Source organism: Lissotriton helveticus, chromosome 2_1 (assembly GCF_964261635.1).
Source record: "Lissotriton helveticus chromosome 2_1, aLisHel1.1, whole genome shotgun sequence".
Lineage (NCBI taxonomy): Eukaryota > Metazoa > Chordata > Amphibia > Caudata > Salamandridae > Lissotriton > Lissotriton helveticus.
In genome coordinates this window covers 455,171,304-455,185,921 of record NC_136059.1, presented here as the reverse complement: position 1 = coordinate 455,185,921, position 14,618 = coordinate 455,171,304, and the positions used below count along the sequence as shown (strand labels likewise).

Below are 14,618 nucleotides of genomic sequence, written 5' to 3'. Positions count from 1 at the left end.
CATCTCCCCGCAGAGCGAGGGTGGCATCCACACAGGGAAGGCCTGAGGCCGGGCGAGGCAGAGCATGGGCCTTGTGAGGCCCAAGGTTGCCCAGCCAAGGGCCCTGTGCCCACTTTGGAAAGCGCGCAGCTACCCACAGCAGCTTCCCACAGGCCTCGGCCGGCCTGCAAAATTTGCATGTCCACGCCCACCAGCAGCGCCAATCAGGGCCCTGCTTTCACTACTCTGCACGCAGCTCACATGGGGGGAAAGCCAGGGCTACAGCTAGCACACCAGAGGGCTTGGCAGGTCGAAATCGGGCCCAAAAGCAGATCTGTCAGGCCCTCCAAACTGTGCGCAAGCAAAGGCTACGGCAAGCAGAGAAGAGGGCTTGCCAGGCCGAAATCGGGCCCAGAAGCACGTTTCTAAGCCCTAACCCAGCATCCCCCAAGCTCGTCAATTCGCATATGTAATGGGCCCTCGCCCACTCCCCATTCCAGCCAGCTTACAGCACCCTGGACGGACGACAAGAAACGTCAAAGGGTGCTCCAGACTCCTTTTTATTTTTCTCTCCCTTTTTGTCTTTCTTGAAACCAGAGATCAGGGGAAAGCGCGAACGCAGTCCCCCACTACCAGAAATTATGCAGTCGAGTATCCCGCATTTGGGGACATCGCAGGGGTCAGCAAATCCGAAGTGCAATGGATGAGCCTCACCCTGGGAGAACCACCTTCGTGATCATGGTGTCTCCCCTGCCAGGTAAGTATGAGTTGGAAGGGGACAGGGCGAGGGCGGCCCGCATGGCATCTCCCCGCAGAGCGAGGGTGGCATCCACACAGGGAAGGCCTGAGGCCGGGCGAGGCAGAGCATGGGTCTTGTGAGGCCCAAGGTTGCCCAGCCAAGGGCCCTGTGCCCACTTTGGAAAGCGCGCAGCTACCCACAGCAGCTTCCCACAGGCCTCGGCCGGCCTGCAAAATTTGCATGTCCACGCCCACCAGGGCCCTGCTTTCACTATACTGCACGCAGCTCACACGGGCGGGAAAGCCAGGGCTACAGCACTCACAGAAGGGGGCTTGCCAGGTCGATTTTGGGCATAGAAGCAGAGATTTGGGGCTTTTGATGCTCAAGACCTGCCACTGAAGCCAACTCTAGGGTAGGCAGTGACCTGTTGCCTGGCTAGGCCCCAGTTGACTGCTTGTGGCTGAAAGTCAGAGACAAAGCGGCCAGCAAGCGAGCAGGGGTTCTCGCCCCGAGCCCCTCACGCCTTCCCGAACGCTCCCAAACGCAGCAGAACCCTCGCCGGGCAGAGCCCTCGCCGGGCCACAGCCTGGGGTTCTCAGCCAGAGTCTGGGCCCGGGAAGGCTAGGGTGAGGCAAGTGGCTGGCAGCCAGGCCACAGCCCCAGGGCTGGCGATCGAAAGGAGCAGACATGTCACCTGGCCAGGGCCTACTGCCCTGTCTCTGGATAGGTCCCCAGAGTGGGAGGCTTCAACTATCCCATCATTCCCCAGGCTCAGCACTTTGCATGCTATCCCCTCTTGCCCACGCCCCCTTCCAATCCAGCCGCAGCACCCTGGACAGACCACAGAAGACGACGAAAGGTGCTCCAGACTCCTTTTTATTTTTCTCTCCCTTTTTGTCTTTCTTGAAACCAGAGATCAGGGGAAAGCGCGAACGCAGTCCCCCACTACCAGAAATTATGCAGTCGAGTATCCCGCATTTGGGGACATCGCAGGGGTCAGCACATCCGAAGTGCAATGGATGAGCCTCACCCTGGGAGAACCACCTTCGTGATCATGGTGTCTCCCCTGCCAGGTAAGTATGAGTTGGAAGGGGACAGGGCGAGGGCGGCCCGCATGGCATCTCCCCGCAGAGCGAGGGTGGCATCCACACAGGGAAGGCCTGAGGCCGGGCGAGGCAGAGCATGGGCCTTGTGAGGCCCAAGGTTGCCCAGCCAAGGGCCCTGTGCCCACTTTGGAAAGCGCGCAGCTACCCACAGCAGCTTCCCACAGGCCTCGGCCGGCCTGCAAAATTTGCATGTCCACGCCCACCAGCAGCGCCAATCAGGGCCCTGCTTTCACTACTCTGCACGCAGCTCACATGGGGGGAAAGCCAGGGCTACAGCTAGCACACCAGAGGGCTTGGCAGGTCGAAATCGGGCCCAAAAGCAGATCTGTCAGGCCCTCCAAACTGTGCGCAAGCAAAGGCTACGGCAAGCAGAGAAGAGGGCTTGCCAGGCCGAAATCGGGCCCAGAAGCACGTTTCTAAGCCCTAACCCAGCATCCCCCAAGCTCGTCAATTCGCATATGTAATGGGCCCTCGCCCACTCCCCATTCCAGCCAGCTTACAGCACCCTGGACGGACGACAAGAAACGTCAAAGGGTGCTCCAGACTCCTTTTTATTTTTCTCTCCCTTTTTGTCTTTCTTGAAACCAGAGATCAGGGGAAAGCGCGAACGCAGTCCCCCACTACCAGAAATTATGCAGTCGAGTATCCCGCATTTGGGGACATCGCAGGGGTCAGCACATCCGAAGTGCAATGGATGAGCCTCACCCTGGGAGAACCACCTTCGTGATCATGGTGTCTCCCCTGCCAGGTAAGTATGAGTTGGAAGGGGACAGGGCGAGGGCGGCCCGCATGGCATCTCCCCGCAGAGCGAGGGTGGCATCCACACAGGGAAGGCCTGAGGCCGGGCGAGGCAGAGCATGGGCCTTGTGAGGCCCAAGGTTGCCCAGCCAAGGGCCCTGTGCCCACTTTGGAAAGCGCGCAGCTACCCACAGCAGCTTCCCACAGGCCTCGGCCGGCCTGCAAAATTTGCATGTCCACGCCCACCAGCAGCGCCAATCAGGGCCCTGCTTTCACTACTCTGCACGCAGCTCACATGGGGGGAAAGCCAGGGCTACAGCTAGCACACCAGAGGGCTTGGCAGGTCGAAATCGGGCCCAAAAGCAGATCTGTCAGGCCCTCCAAACTGTGCGCAAGCAAAGGCTACGGCAAGCAGAGAAGAGGGCTTGCCAGGCCGAAATCGGGCCCAGAAGCACGTTTCTAAGCCCTAACCCAGCATCCCCCAAGCTCGTCAATTCGCATATGTAATGGGCCCTCGCCCACTCCCCATTCCAGCCAGCTTACAGCACCCTGGACGGACGACAAGAAACGTCAAAGGGTGCTCCAGACTCCTTTTTATTTTTCTCTCCCTTTTTGTCTTTCTTGAAACCAGAGATCAGGGGAAAGCGCGAACGCAGTCCCCCACTACCAGAAATTATGCAGTCGAGTATCCCGCATTTGGGGACATCGCAGGGGTCAGCACATCCGAAGTGCAATGGATGAGCCTCACCCTGGGAGAACCACCTTCGTGATCATGGTGTCTCCCCTGCCAGGTAAGTATGAGTTGGAAGGGGACAGGGCGAGGGCGGCCCGCATGGCATCTCCCCGCAGAGCGAGGGTGGCATCCACACAGGGAAGGCCTGAGGCCGGGCGAGGCAGAGCATGGGCCTTGTGAGGCCCAAGGTTGCCCAGCCAAGGGCCCTGTGCCCACTTTGGAAAGCGCGCAGCTACCCACAGCAGCTTCCCACAGGCCTCGGCCGGCCTGCAAAATTTGCATGTCCACGCCCACCAGCAGCGCCAATCAGGGCCCTGCTTTCACTACTCTGCACGCAGCTCACATGGGGGGAAAGCCAGGGCTACAGCTAGCACACCAGAGGGCTTGGCAGGTCGAAATCGGGCCCAAAAGCAGATCTGTCAGGCCCTCCAAACTGTGCGCAAGCAAAGGCTACGGCAAGCAGAGAAGAGGGCTTGCCAGGCCGAAATCGGGCCCAGAAGCACGTTTCTAAGCCCTAACCCAGCATCCCCCAAGCTCGTCAATTCGCATATGTAATGGGCCCTCGCCCACTCCCCATTCCAGCCAGCTTACAGCACCCTGGACGGACGACAAGAAACGTCAAAGGGTGCTCCAGACTCCTTTTTATTTTTCTCTCCCTTTTTGTCTTTCTTGAAACCAGAGATCAGGGGAAAGCGCGAACGCAGTCCCCCACTACCAGAAATTATGCAGTCGAGTATCCCGCATTTGGGGACATCGCAGGGGTCAGCACATCCGAAGTGCAATGGATGAGCCTCACCCTGGGAGAACCACCTTCGTGATCATGGTGTCTCCCCTGCCAGGTAAGTATGAGTTGGAAGGGGACAGGGCGAGGGCGGCCCGCATGGCATCTCCCCGCAGAGCGAGGGTGGCATCCACACAGGGAAGGCCTGAGGCCGGGCGAGGCAGAGCATGGGCCTTGTGAGGCCCAAGGTTGCCCAGCCAAGGGCCCTGTGCCCACTTTGGAAAGCGCGCAGCTACCCACAGCAGCTTCCCACAGGCCTCGGCCGGCCTGCAAAATTTGCATGTCCACGCCCACCAGCAGCGCCAATCAGGGCCCTGCTTTCACTACTCTGCACGCAGCTCACATGGGGGGAAAGCCAGGGCTACAGCTAGCACACCAGAGGGCTTGGCAGGTCGAAATCGGGCCCAAAACCAGATCTGTCAGGCCCTCCAAACTGTGCGCAAGCAAAGGCTACGGCAAGCAGAGAAGAGGGCTTGCCAGGCCGAAATCGGGCCCAGAAGCACGTTTCTAAGCCCTAACCCAGCATCCCCCAAGCTCGTCAATTCGCATATGTAATGGGCCCTCGCCCACTCCCCATTCCAGCCAGCTTACAGCACCCTGGACGGACGACAAGAAACGTCAAAGGGTGCTCCAGACTCCTTTTTATTTTTCTCTCCCTTTTTGTCTTTCTTGAAACCAGAGATCAGGGGAAAGCGCGAACGCAGTCCCCCACTACCAGAAATTATGCAGTCGAGTATCCCGCATTTGGGGACATCGCAGGGGTCAGCACATCCGAAGTGCAATGGATGAGCCTCACCCTGGGAGAACCACCTTCGTGATCATGGTGTCTCCCCTGCCAGGTAAGTATGAGTTGGAAGGGGACAGGGCGAGGGCGGCCCGCATGGCATCTCCCCGCAGAGCGAGGGTGGCATCCACACAGGAAGGCCTGAGGCCGGGCGAGGCAGAGCATGGGCCTTGTGAGGCCCAAGGTTGCCCAGCCAAGGGCCCTGTGCCCACTTTGGAAAGCGCGCAGCTACCCACAGCAGCTTCCCACAGGCCTCGGCCGGCCTGCAAAATTTGCATGTCCACGCCCACCAGCAGCGCCAATCAGGGCCCTGCTTTCACTACTCTGCACGCAGCTCACATGGGGGGAAAGCCAGGGCTACAGCTAGCACACCAGAGGGCTTGGCAGGTCGAAATCGGGCCCAAAAGCAGATCTGTCAGGCCCTCCAAACTGTGCGCAAGCAAAGGCTACGGCAAGCAGAGAAGAGGGCTTGCCAGGCCGAAATCGGGCCCAGAAGCACGTTTCTAAGCCCTAACCCAGCATCCCCCAAGCTCGTCAATTCGCATATGTAATGGGCCCTCGCCCACTCCCCATTCCAGCCAGCTTACAGCACCCTGGACGGACGACAAGAAACGTCAAAGGGTGCTCCAGACTCCTTTTTATTTTTCTCTCCCTTTTTGTCTTTCTTGAAACCAGAGATCAGGGGAAAGCGCGAACGCAGTCCCCCACTACCAGAAATTATGCAGTCGAGTATCCCGCATTTGGGGACATCGCAGGGGTCAGCACATCCGAAGTGCAATGGATGAGCCTCACCCTGGGAGAACCACCTTCGTGATCATGGTGTCTCCCCTGCCAGGTAAGTATGAGTTGGAAGGGGACAGGGCGAGGGCGGCCCGCATGGCATCTCCCCGCAGAGCGAGGGTGGCATCCACACAGGGAAGGCCTGAGGCCGGGCGAGGCAGAGCATGGGCCTTGTGAGGCCCAAGGTTGCCCAGCCAAGGGCCCTGTGCCCACTTTGGAAAGCGCGCAGCTACCCACAGCAGCTTCCCACAGGCCTCGGCCGGCCTGCAAAATTTGCATGTCCACGCCCACCAGCAGCGCCAATCAGGGCCCTGCTTTCACTACTCTGCACGCAGCTCACATGGGGGGAAAGCCAGGGCTACAGCTAGCACACCAGAGGGCTTGGCAGGTCGAAATCGGGCCCAAAAGCAGATCTGTCAGGCCCTCCAAACTGTGCGCAAGCAAAGGCTACGGCAAGCAGAGAAGAGGGCTTGCCAGGCCGAAATCGGGCCCAGAAGCACGTTTCTAAGCCCTAACCCAGCATCCCCCAAGCTCGTCAATTCGCATATGTAATGGGCCCTCGCCCACTCCCCATTCCAGCCAGCTTACAGCACCCTGGACGGACGACAAGAAACGTCAAAGGGTGCTCCAGACTCCTTTTTATTTTTCTCTCCCTTTTTGTTTTTCTTGAAACCAGAGATCAGGGGAAAGCGCGAACGCAGTCCCCCACTACCAGAAATTATGCAGTCGAGTATCCCGCATTTGGGGACATCGCAGGGGTCAGCACATCCGAAGTGCAATGGATGAGCCTCACTCTGGGAGAACCACCTTCGTGATCATGGTGTCTCCCCTGCCAGGTAAGTATGAGTTGGAAGGGGACAGGGCGAGGGCGGCCCGCATGGCATCTCCCCGCAGAGCGAGGGTGGCATCCACACAGGGAAGGCCTGAGGCCGGGCGAGGCAGAGCATGGGCCTTGTGAGGCCCAAGGTTGCCCAGCCAAGGGCCCTGTGCCCACTTTGGAAAGCGCGCAGCTACCCACAGCAGCTTCCCACAGGCCTCGGCCGGCCTGCAAAATTTGCATGTCCACGCCCACCAGGGCCCTGCTTTCACTATACTGCACGCAGCTCACACGGGCGGGAAAGCCAGGGCTACAGCACTCACAGAAGGGGGCTTGCCAGGTCGATTTTGGGCATAGAAGCAGAGATTTGGGGCTTTTGATGCTCAAGACCTGCCACTGAAGCCAACTCTAGGGTAGGCAGTGACCTGTTGCCTGGCTAGGCCCCAGTTGACTGCTTGTGGCTGAAAGTCAGAGACAAAGCGGCCAGCAAGCGAGCAGGGGTTCTCGCCCCGAGCCCCTCACGCCTTCCCGAACGCTCCCAAACGCAGCAGAACCCTCGCCGGGCAGAGCCCTCGCCGGGCCACAGCCTGGGGGCCTCAGCCAGAGTCTGGGCCCGGGAAGGCTAGGGTGAGGCAAGTGGCTGGCAGCCAGGCCACAGCCCCAGGGCTGGCGATCGAAAGGAGCAGACATGTCACCTGGCCAGGGCCTACTGCCCTGTCTCTGGATAGGTCCCCAGAGTGGGAGGCTTCAACTATCCCATCATTCCCCAGGCTCAGCACTTTGCATGCTATCCCCTCTTGCCCACGCCCCCTTCCAATCCAGCCGCAGCACCCTGGACAGACCACAGAAGACGACGAAAGGTGCTCCAGACTCCTTTTTATTTTTCTCTCCCTTTTTGTCTTTCTTGAAACCAGAGATCAGGGGAAAGCGCGAACGCAGTCCCCCACTACCAGAAATTATGCAGTCGAGTATCCCGCATTTGGGGACATCGCAGGGGTCAGCACATCCGAAGTACAATGGATGAGCCTCACCCTGGGAGAACCACCTTCGTGATCATGGTGTCTCCCCTGCCAGGTAAGTATGAGTTGGAAGGGGACAGGGCGAGGGCGGCCCGCATGGCATCTCCCCGCAGAGCGAGGGTGGCATCCACACAGGGAAGGCCTGAGGCCGGGCGAGGCAGAGCATGGGCCTTGTGAGGCCCAAGGTTGCCCAGCCAAGGGCCCTGTGCCCACTTTGGAAAGCGCGCAGCTACCCACAGCAGCTTCCCACAGGCCTCGGCCGGCCTGCAAAATTTGCATGTCCACGCCCACCAGCAGCGCCAATCAGGGCCCTGCTTTCACTACTCTGCACGCAGCTCACATGGGGGGAAAGCCAGGGCTACAGCTAGCACACCAGAGGGCTTGGCAGGTCGAAATCGGGCCCAAAAGCAGATCTGTCAGGCCCTCCAAACTGTGCGCAAGCAAAGGCTACGGCAAGCAGAGAAGAGGGCTTGCCAGGCCGAAATCGGGCCCAGAAGCACGTTTCTAAGCCCTAACCCAGCATCCCCCAAGCTCGTCAATTCGCATATGTAATGGGCCCTCGCCCACTCCCCATTCCAGCCAGCTTACAGCACCCTGGACGGACGACAAGAAACGTCAAAGGGTGCTCCAGACTCCTTTTTATTTTTCTCTCCCTTTTTGTCTTTCTTGAAACCAGAGATCAGGGGAAAGCGCAAACGCAGTCCCCCACTACCAGAAATTATGCAGTCGAGTATCCCGCATTTGGGGACATCGCAGGGGTCAGCACATCCGAAGTGCAATGGATGAGCCTCACCCTGGGAGAACCACCTTCGTGATCATGGTGTCTCCCCTGCCAGGTAAGTATGAGTTGGAAGGGGACAGGGCGAGGGCGGCCCGCATGGCATCTCCCCGCAGAGCGAGGGTGGCATCCACACAGGGAAGGCCTGAGGCCGGGCGAGGCAGAGCATGGGCCTTGTGAGGCCCAAGGTTGCCCAGCCAAGGGCCCTGTGCCCACTTTGGAAAGCGCGCAGCTACCCACAGCAGCTTCCCACAGGCCTCGGCCGGCCTGCAAAATTTGCATGTCCACGCCCACCAGCAGCGCCAATCAGGGCCCTGCTTTCACTACTCTGCACGCAGCTCACATGGGGGGAAAGCCAGGGCTACAGCTAGCACACCAGAGGGCTTGGCAGGTCGAAATCGGGCCCAAAAGCAGATCTGTCAGGCCCTCCAAACTGTGCGCAAGCAAAGGCTACGGCAAGCAGAGAAGAGGGCTTGCCAGGCCGAAATCGGGCCCAGAAGCACGTTTCTAAGCCCTAACCCAGCATCCCCCAAGCTCGTCAATTCGCATATGTAATGGGCCCTCGCCCACTCCCCATTCCAGCCAGCTTACAGCACCCTGGACGGACGACAAGAAACGTCAAAGGGTGCTCCAGACTCCTTTTTATTTTTCTCTCCCTTTTTGTCTTTCTTGAAACCAGAGATCAGGGGAAAGCGCGAACGCAGTCCCCCACTACCAGAAATTATGCAGTCGAGTATCCCGCATTTGGGGACATCGCAGGGGTCAGCACATCCGAAGTGCAATGGATGAGCCTCACCCTGGGAGAACCACCTTCGTGATCATGGTGTCTCCCCTGCCAGGTAAGTATGAGTTGGAAGGGGACAGGGCGAGGGCGGCCCGCATGGCATCTCCCCGCAGAGCGAGGGTGGCATCCACACAGGGAAGGCCTGAGGCCGGGCGAGGCAGAGCATGGGCCTTGTGAGGCCCAAGGTTGCCCAGCCAAGGGCCCTGTGCCCACTTTGGAAAGCGCGCAGCTACCCACAGCAGCTTCCCACAGGCCTCGGCCGGCCTGCAAAATTTGCATGTCCACGCCCACCAGGGCCCTGCTTTCACTATACTGCACGCAGCTCACACGGGCGGGAAAGCCAGGGCTACAGCACTCACAGAAGGGGGCTTGCCAGGTCGATTTTGGGCATAGAAGCAGAGATTTGGGGCTTTTGATGCTCAAGACCTGCCACTGAAGCCAACTCTAGGGTAGGCAGTGACCTGTTGCCTGGCTAGGCCCCAGTTGACTGCTTGTGGCTGAAAGTCAGAGACAAAGCGGCCAGCAAGCGAGCAGGGGTTCTCGCCCCGAGCCCCTCACGCCTTCCCGAACGCTCCCAAACGCAGCAGAACCCTCGCCGGGCAGAGCCCTCGCCGGGCCACAGCCTGGGGTTCTCAGCCAGAGTCTGGGCCCGGGAAGGCTAGGGTGAGGCAAGTGGCTGGCAGCCAGGCCACAGCCCCAGGGCTGGCGATCGAAAGGAGCAGACATGTCACCTGGCCAGGGCCTACTGCCCTGTCTCTGGATAGGTCCCCAGAGTGGGAGGCTTCAACTATCCCATCATTCCCCAGGCTCAGCACTTTGCATGCTATCCCCTCTTGCCCACGCCCCCTTCCAATCCAGCCGCAGCACCCTGGACAGACCACAGAAGACGACGAAAGGTGCTCCAGACTCCTTTTTATTTTTCTCTCCCTTTTTGTCTTTCTTGAAACCAGAGATCAGGGGAAAGCGCGAACGCAGTCCCCCACTACCAGAAATTATGCAGTCGAGTATCCCGCATTTGGGGACATCGCAGGGGTCAGCACATCCGAAGTGCAATGGATGAGCCTCACCCTGGGAGAACCACCTTCGTGATCATGGTGTCTCCCCTGCCAGGTAAGTATGAGTTGGAAGGGGACAGGGCGAGGGCGGCCCGCATGGCATCTCCCCGCAGAGCGAGGGTGGCATCCACACAGGGAAGGCCTGAGGCCGGGCGAGGCAGAGCATGGGCCTTGTGAGGCCCAAGGTTGCCCAGCCAAGGGCCCTGTGCCCACTTTGGAAAGCGCGCAGCTACCCACAGCAGCTTCCCACAGGCCTCGGCCGGCCTGCAAAATTTGCATGTCCACGCCCACCAGCAGCGCCAATCAGGGCCCTGCTTTCACTACTCTGCACGCAGCTCACATGGGGGGAAAGCCAGGGCTACAGCTAGCACACCAGAGGGCTTGGCAGGTCGAAATCGGGCCCAAAAGCAGATCTGTCAGGCCCTCCAAACTGTGCGCAAGCAAAGGCTACGGCAAGCAGAGAAGAGGGCTTGCCAGGCCGAAATCGGGCCCAGAAGCACGTTTCTAAGCCCTAACCCAGCATCCCCCAAGCTCGTCAATTCGCATATGTAATGGGCCCTCGCCCACTCCCCATTCCAGCCAGCTTACAGCACCCTGGACGGACGACAAGAAACGTCAAAGGGTGCTCCAGACTCCTTTTTATTTTTCTCTCCCTTTTTGTCTTTCTTGAAACCAGAGATCAGGGGAAAGCGCGAACGCAGTCCCCCACTACCAGAAATTATGCAGTCGAGTATCCCGCATTTGGGGACATCGCAGGGGTCAGCACATCCGAAGTGCAATGGATGAGCCTCACCCTGGGAGAACCACCTTCGTGATCATGGTGTCTCCCCTGCCAGGTAAGTATGAGTTGGAAGGGGACAGGGCGAGGGCGGCCCGCATGGCATCTCCCCGCAGAGCGAGGGTGGCATCCACACAGGGAAGGCCTGAGGCCGGGCGAGGCAGAGCATGGGCCTTGTGAGGCCCAAGGTTGCCCAGCCAAGGGCCCTGTGCCCACTTTGGAAAGCGCGCAGCTACCCACAGCAGCTTCCCACAGGCCTCGGCCGGCCTGCAAAATTTGCATGTCCACGCCCACCAGCAGCGCCAATCAGGGCCCTGCTTTCACTACTCTGCACGCAGCTCACATGGGGGGAAAGCCAGGGCTACAGCTAGCACACCAGAGGGCTTGGCAGGTCGAAATCGGGCCCAAAAGCAGATCTGTCAGGCCCTCCAAACTGTGCGCAAGCAAAGGCTACGGCAAGCAGAGAAGAGGGCTTGCCAGGCCGAAATCGGGCCCAGAAGCACGTTTCTAAGCCCTAACCCAGCATCCCCCAAGCTCGTCAATTCGCATATGTAATGGGCCCTCGCCCACTCCCCATTCCAGCCAGCTTACAGCACCCTGGACGGACGACAAGAAACGTCAAAGGGTGCTCCAGACTCCTTTTTATTTTTCTCTCCCTTTTTGTCTTTCTTGAAACCAGAGATCAGGGGAAAGCGCGAACGCAGTCCCCCACTACCAGAAATTATGCAGTCGAGTATCCCGCATTTGGGGACATCGCAGGGGTCAGCACATCCGAAGTGCAATGGATGAGCCTCACCCTGGGAGAACCACCTTCGTGATCATGGTGTCTCCCCTGCCAGGTAAGTATGAGTTGGAAGGGGACAGGGCGAGGGCGGCCCGCATGGCATCTCCCCGCAGAGCGAGGGTGGCATCCACACAGGGAAGGCCTGAGGCCGGGCGAGGCAGAGCATGGGCCTTGTGAGGCCCAAGGTTGCCCAGCCAAGGGCCCTGTGCCCACTTTGGAAAGCGCGCAGCTACCCACAGCAGCTTCCCACAGGCCTCGGCCGGCCTGCAAAATTTGCATGTCCACGCCCACCAGCAGCGCCAATCAGGGCCCTGCTTTCACTACTCTGCACGCAGCTCACATGGGGGGAAAGCCAGGGCTACAGCTAGCACACCAGAGGGCTTGGCAGGTCGAAATCGGGCCCAAAAGCAGATCTGTCAGGCCCTCCAAACTGTGCGCAAGCAAAGGCTACGGCAAGCAGAGAAGAGGGCTTGCCAGGCCGAAATCGGGCCCAGAAGCACGTTTCTAAGCCCTAACCCAGCATCCCCCAAGCTCGTCAATTCGCATATGTAATGGGCCCTCGCCCACTCCCCATTCCAGCCAGCTTACAGCACCCTGGACGGACGACAAGAAACGTCAAAGGGTGCTCCAGACTCCTTTTTATTTTTCTCTCCCTTTTTGTCTTTCTTGAAACCAGAGATCAGGGGAAAGCGCGAACGCAGTCCCCCACTACCAGAAATTATGCAGTCGAGTATCCCGCATTTGGGGACATCGCAGGGGTCAGCACATCCGAAGTGCAATGGATGAGCCTCACCCTGGGAGAACCACCTTCGTGATCATGGTGTCTCCCCTGCCAGGTAAGTATGAGTTGGAAGGGGACAGGGCGAGGGCGGCCCGCATGGCATCTCCCCGCAGAGCGAGGGTGGCATCCACACAGGGAAGGCCTGAGGCCGGGCGAGGCAGAGCATGGGCCTTGTGAGGCCCAAGGTTGCCCAGCCAAGGGCCCTGTGCCCACTTTGGAAAGCGCGCAGCTACCCACAGCAGCTTCCCACAGGCCTCGGCCGGCCTGCAAAATTTGCATGTCCACGCCCACCAGCAGCGCCAATCAGGGCCCTGCTTTCACTACTCTGCACGCAGCTCACATGGGGGGAAAGCCAGGGCTACAGCTAGCACACCAGAGGGCTTGGCAGGTCGAAATCGGGCCCAAAACCAGATCTGTCAGGCCCTCCAAACTGTGCGCAAGCAAAGGCTACGGCAAGCAGAGAAGAGGGCTTGCCAGGCCGAAATCGGGCCCAGAAGCACGTTTCTAAGCCCTAACCCAGCATCCCCCAAGCTCGTCAATTCGCATATGTAATGGGCCCTCGCCCACTCCCCATTCCAGCCAGCTTACAGCACCCTGGACGGACGACAAGAAACGTCAAAGGGTGCTCCAGACTCCTTTTTATTTTTCTCTCCCTTTTTGTCTTTCTTGAAACCAGAGATCAGGGGAAAGCGCGAACGCAGTCCCCCACTACCAGAAATTATGCAGTCGAGTATCCCGCATTTGGGGACATCGCAGGGGTCAGCACATCCGAAGTGCAATGGATGAGCCTCACCCTGGGAGAACCACCTTCGTGATCATGGTGTCTCCCCTGCCAGGTAAGTATGAGTTGGAAGGGGACAGGGCGAGGGCGGCCCGCATGGCATCTCCCCGCAGAGCGAGGGTGGCATCCACACAGGAAGGCCTGAGGCCGGGCGAGGCAGAGCATGGGCCTTGTGAGGCCCAAGGTTGCCCAGCCAAGGGCCCTGTGCCCACTTTGGAAAGCGCGCAGCTACCCACAGCAGCTTCCCACAGGCCTCGGCCGGCCTGCAAAATTTGCATGTCCACGCCCACCAGCAGCGCCAATCAGGGCCCTGCTTTCACTACTCTGCACGCAGCTCACATGGGGGGAAAGCCAGGGCTACAGCTAGCACACCAGAGGGCTTGGCAGGTCGAAATCGGGCCCAAAAGCAGATCTGTCAGGCCCTCCAAACTGTGCGCAAGCAAAGGCTACGGCAAGCAGAGAAGAGGGCTTGCCAGGCCGAAATCGGGCCCAGAAGCACGTTTCTAAGCCCTAACCCAGCATCCCCCAAGCTCGTCAATTCGCATATGTAATGGGCCCTCGCCCACTCCCCATTCCAGCCAGCTTACAGCACCCTGGACGGACGACAAGAAACGTCAAAGGGTGCTCCAGACTCCTTTTTATTTTTCTCTCCCTTTTTGTCTTTCTTGAAACCAGAGATCAGGGGAAAGCGCGAACGCAGTCCCCCACTACCAGAAATTATGCAGTCGAGTATCCCGCATTTGGGGACATCGCAGGGGTCAGCACATCCGAAGTGCAATGGATGAGCCTCACCCTGGGAGAACCACCTTCGTGATCATGGTGTCTCCCCTGCCAGGTAAGTATGAGTTGGAAGGGGACAGGGCGAGGGCGGCCCGCATGGCATCTCCCCGCAGAGCGAGGGTGGCATCCACACAGGGAAGGCCTGAGGCCGGGCGAGGCAGAGCATGGGCCTTGTGAGGCCCAAGGTTGCCCAGCCAAGGGCCCTGTGCCCACTTTGGAAAGCGCGCAGCTACCCACAGCAGCTTCCCACAGGCCTCGGCCGGCCTGCAAAATTTGCATGTCCACGCCCACCAGCAGCGCCAATCAGGGCCCTGCTTTCACTACTCTGCACGCAGCTCACATGGGGGGAAAGCCAGGGCTACAGCTAGCACACCAGAGGGCTTGGCAGGTCGAAATCGGGCCCAAAAGCAGATCTGTCAGGCCCTCCAAACTGTGCGCAAGCAAAGGCTACGGCAAGCAGAGAAGAGGGCTTGCCAGGCCGAAATCGGGCCCAGAAGCACGTTTCTAAGCCCTAACCCAGCATCCCCCAAGCTCGTCAATTCGCATATGTAATGGGCCCTCGCCCACTCCCCATTCCAGCCAGCTTACAGCACCCTGGACGGACGACAAGAAACGTCAAAG

The 14,618-nt window shown here is 59.4% G+C and overlaps 17 non-coding genes across 17 annotated transcripts; all 17 read right to left on the bottom strand.

Annotated features, from left to right (window-relative positions):
* Positions 1 to 580: 580 nt before the first annotated feature.
* Positions 581 to 744, bottom strand: LOC144820475 (U1 spliceosomal RNA). Its single transcript, XR_013607802.1, has one exon. It is a non-coding gene; the product is annotated as a U1 spliceosomal RNA (small nuclear RNA).
* An 891-nt stretch (positions 745 to 1,635) lies between these two features.
* Positions 1,636 to 1,799, bottom strand: LOC144820976 (U1 spliceosomal RNA). Its single transcript, XR_013608078.1, has one exon. It is a non-coding gene; the product is annotated as a U1 spliceosomal RNA (small nuclear RNA).
* A 617-nt stretch (positions 1,800 to 2,416) lies between these two features.
* LOC144820975 (U1 spliceosomal RNA) lies at positions 2,417 to 2,580 on the bottom strand. Its single transcript, XR_013608077.1, has one exon. It is a non-coding gene; the product is annotated as a U1 spliceosomal RNA (small nuclear RNA).
* A 617-nt stretch (positions 2,581 to 3,197) lies between these two features.
* LOC144820974 (U1 spliceosomal RNA) lies at positions 3,198 to 3,361 on the bottom strand. The gene has a single exon (XR_013608076.1). It is a non-coding gene; the product is annotated as a U1 spliceosomal RNA (small nuclear RNA).
* A 617-nt stretch (positions 3,362 to 3,978) lies between these two features.
* Positions 3,979 to 4,142, bottom strand: LOC144820973 (U1 spliceosomal RNA). Its single transcript, XR_013608075.1, has one exon. It is a non-coding gene; the product is annotated as a U1 spliceosomal RNA (small nuclear RNA).
* Positions 4,143 to 4,759: 617 nt separating this feature from the next.
* On the bottom strand, positions 4,760 to 4,923 carry LOC144820972 (U1 spliceosomal RNA). The gene has a single exon (XR_013608074.1). It is a non-coding gene; the product is annotated as a U1 spliceosomal RNA (small nuclear RNA).
* Positions 4,924 to 5,539: 616 nt separating this feature from the next.
* LOC144820971 (U1 spliceosomal RNA) lies at positions 5,540 to 5,703 on the bottom strand. Its single transcript, XR_013608073.1, has one exon. It is a non-coding gene; the product is annotated as a U1 spliceosomal RNA (small nuclear RNA).
* A 617-nt stretch (positions 5,704 to 6,320) lies between these two features.
* On the bottom strand, positions 6,321 to 6,484 carry LOC144820480 (U1 spliceosomal RNA). Its single transcript, XR_013607807.1, has one exon. It is a non-coding gene; the product is annotated as a U1 spliceosomal RNA (small nuclear RNA).
* An 891-nt stretch (positions 6,485 to 7,375) lies between these two features.
* LOC144820464 (U1 spliceosomal RNA) lies at positions 7,376 to 7,539 on the bottom strand. The gene has a single exon (XR_013607791.1). It is a non-coding gene; the product is annotated as a U1 spliceosomal RNA (small nuclear RNA).
* Positions 7,540 to 8,156: 617 nt separating this feature from the next.
* Positions 8,157 to 8,320, bottom strand: LOC144820455 (U1 spliceosomal RNA). The gene has a single exon (XR_013607781.1). It is a non-coding gene; the product is annotated as a U1 spliceosomal RNA (small nuclear RNA).
* Positions 8,321 to 8,937: 617 nt separating this feature from the next.
* Positions 8,938 to 9,101, bottom strand: LOC144820970 (U1 spliceosomal RNA). The gene has a single exon (XR_013608072.1). It is a non-coding gene; the product is annotated as a U1 spliceosomal RNA (small nuclear RNA).
* An 891-nt stretch (positions 9,102 to 9,992) lies between these two features.
* On the bottom strand, positions 9,993 to 10,156 carry LOC144820969 (U1 spliceosomal RNA). The gene has a single exon (XR_013608071.1). It is a non-coding gene; the product is annotated as a U1 spliceosomal RNA (small nuclear RNA).
* A 617-nt stretch (positions 10,157 to 10,773) lies between these two features.
* LOC144820968 (U1 spliceosomal RNA) lies at positions 10,774 to 10,937 on the bottom strand. The gene has a single exon (XR_013608070.1). It is a non-coding gene; the product is annotated as a U1 spliceosomal RNA (small nuclear RNA).
* A 617-nt stretch (positions 10,938 to 11,554) lies between these two features.
* On the bottom strand, positions 11,555 to 11,718 carry LOC144820967 (U1 spliceosomal RNA). Its single transcript, XR_013608069.1, has one exon. It is a non-coding gene; the product is annotated as a U1 spliceosomal RNA (small nuclear RNA).
* Positions 11,719 to 12,335: 617 nt separating this feature from the next.
* On the bottom strand, positions 12,336 to 12,499 carry LOC144820966 (U1 spliceosomal RNA). Its single transcript, XR_013608068.1, has one exon. It is a non-coding gene; the product is annotated as a U1 spliceosomal RNA (small nuclear RNA).
* Positions 12,500 to 13,116: 617 nt separating this feature from the next.
* On the bottom strand, positions 13,117 to 13,280 carry LOC144820965 (U1 spliceosomal RNA). Its single transcript, XR_013608067.1, has one exon. It is a non-coding gene; the product is annotated as a U1 spliceosomal RNA (small nuclear RNA).
* A 616-nt stretch (positions 13,281 to 13,896) lies between these two features.
* LOC144820964 (U1 spliceosomal RNA) lies at positions 13,897 to 14,060 on the bottom strand. The gene has a single exon (XR_013608066.1). It is a non-coding gene; the product is annotated as a U1 spliceosomal RNA (small nuclear RNA).
* Between the last annotated feature and the right edge of the window lie 558 nt (positions 14,061 to 14,618).